Here is a 2,332-nt window from a genome sequence, read left to right as displayed (position 1 = left end):
TCCACCCTTACCGTGTGTCTTATGTGATTAAGTGGAGTCCCTTAGCGTAGCCATCCACTCTTACGTAATGTTGTTATTTAGTGAAACTCCTTAGCGTAGCCATCCACTCTCACTGTGTGTCTGATGTGATTTGGCGAACCCCCTTAGCGTATCCATACATCATTACTGTGTGTCTAATGTGATTTAGTGAACCCCCTTAGCGTAGCCATCCACTCTTACTGTGTGTCTGATGTGATGTTCAAATCTAATGTTGTCAGGGCAGCGTTTACTAAAACACCTAATAAAATGGCACCAAATGGGAAGGCATGCGAATAAAACCATTTCCATCAACTTTACCTAGTCGCGGGACTTCCGGTTACGAAATGTGGTGTTAAGACACACGTTATATGAGCTCTGAATAATTTCAGTTTCATTCCTTCTTAAATTACCTTCCTCGACGCACAAAGTTATTATATCTCTTATATTGTGTGTACTTAGCCATTTGACCACGATAATAATGATCAGGGGCCGTATTCACAAAGAATCTTAGGGCTAAAAGTAGCTCATAAGTGGCGAATTTAGGAGAAACTCCTAAAAATAATGGGCGTGTCAGTCTTAAATTTAGGACTCCTATTTTTTTTTACTAAGAGCAATTCACAAAATATTTTATCCCTAAAAGTAGCACCTAAGTCTAGGACAGCTTAAAACTCCTCATGAGGACTCCTAAGTCACTAAGACCTATTCACAAAAAGTCTTAAAGGACCCATCGTATGCCCATTTTACCACAAGTTGAAATGGTTCCTTGGGGTCTTTATGAAATGCCAGTAACATATTTTGGTCAAAATACCACAAGAATAATTTTATACAGCACCCTTTTCACCCTGTCAAAACAGCTCCCTACAGATTGACCTGTATTGAGTGCCTGTTCCTTTAAATGCTAATGAGCCAGCTCACTCCTCCCCCTCCTCCAAGAGTTGCGCTCGCATAGCTTGAACAGCTAACAGCTATCTATATAGAAAGATGGCTACTGCAGAAGACAGAATCGTACAACCGTATCTGTTTGAGCCAGAGTCAGACCCAGAAGCAGAACAAGAGGCTCCCGAACATATTCAAGAAGTTAGGGCTCAACAAAACGTTTCTGAATGGTAAGTAAACTTTGTCAAATCTACATTTAATTTTTTGTTTTAACTTTGGCTAAGGTCATATGGTCAGGTTGACGGTGACGAGAGCATTGCACTGCTAGTAAATAGTTTGTACATGTGAGTAATATGAAATAAATACAGTGTGTTTTATGTAAGTTACTGTTTGTGAAAAGGCTGTTTTTCTAGGCATTTAAATCAACCAGATGGCTTGCAGGATAGATAGATATCTTAGCATAAGTGGTGCAAAGCAAAAAACACGGGTAAAGCTCGAGCTGTAAAGTAAAATATTATCTAACAGTAATGGACAAAGCAGGTGTAGAACATAACGTAACGAGTTTACCTCCGTTTATTAGCGCTCAAACCTTGTTTTCGTTGTATTTGTCGACTTATGTCTGTAACTAAACATTCAAATACACTTTACCTATAATGTTGTCACTTTTTAAAACTCTTTATCTATACAGGTGTATTTGTGCCAATTGTGAGCAAATGCCTAGAGCCTGAGAATGTATGCTGCATGGAGATACCACAGGTAGAATTCTTTGTGAATGACATGACATCTTTGTGAATTATGCAGTCATCTTCTGTTTTATATTCAATGATACTTACACTTTCAATATTCAAGGTAACAAGAAGACTATGCAACCAACCATCCGGGCATTCTACCTGTGTGCTTCCCTCTCGAAGCGTCCTTGAGCACGACATGTGAACCCCTTATTGCTCCTGATGTGCAGTGTGCCATCAGTGAAAAATGTAAAATGTGTCACATCCTTGTAAGGCGCTATGGATAAAAGCGTCTGCTAAATGATGAAATGTAAATGCTTGAATGTGTTTTCACTACAGAATGCATTCAACATCTATAGAGCAGACTATGGGCCTTATGTCTAAGGGGAATATAGCAGTAAGTTGTTTTTTATGCATGAGTCATCAGTTATTTTTTACAATACAAACATAACTGGGCAAGATCGTTTAATCTTCCCTTGGTCTTACTTTGCTTACTGCTCATCTCAAGTGTGTCAACTGTTGACATGTTACATACCAAAACTGTTTCTTTAGACTTTTTAAACATAGTTATTAAATGTATTGGCTAGTACATGGGTAATACAAACAGAAATACCACTTATAATAAAAACACTTTGTGCCATCAGTAGCCATACTGTTACCAAAGGACGACTCAATAGATGTGTATATCACCATTTATTCTCTAAATACAA

At 38.3% G+C, this 2,332-nt stretch overlaps 1 long non-coding RNA gene across 1 annotated transcript; it reads left to right on the top strand.

The window, feature by feature from the left end:
- The first annotated feature begins 996 nt into the window (after positions 1-996).
- On the top strand, positions 997-2,054 carry LOC308378844. The gene is made up of 3 exons (XR_013968982.1): positions 997-1,124; positions 1,583-1,650; positions 1,744-2,054. It is a non-coding gene; the product is annotated as an uncharacterized lncRNA (long non-coding RNA).
- Positions 2,055-2,332: the final 278 nt, after the last annotated feature.

This window comes from Sprattus sprattus (genome assembly GCF_963457725.1).
Source record: "Sprattus sprattus genome assembly, chromosome: 18".
Lineage (NCBI taxonomy): Eukaryota > Metazoa > Chordata > Actinopteri > Clupeiformes > Clupeidae > Sprattus > Sprattus sprattus.
The sequence above is the reverse complement of the archived record's forward strand: the minus strand, read 5'-3'. Positions and strand labels throughout refer to the sequence as shown.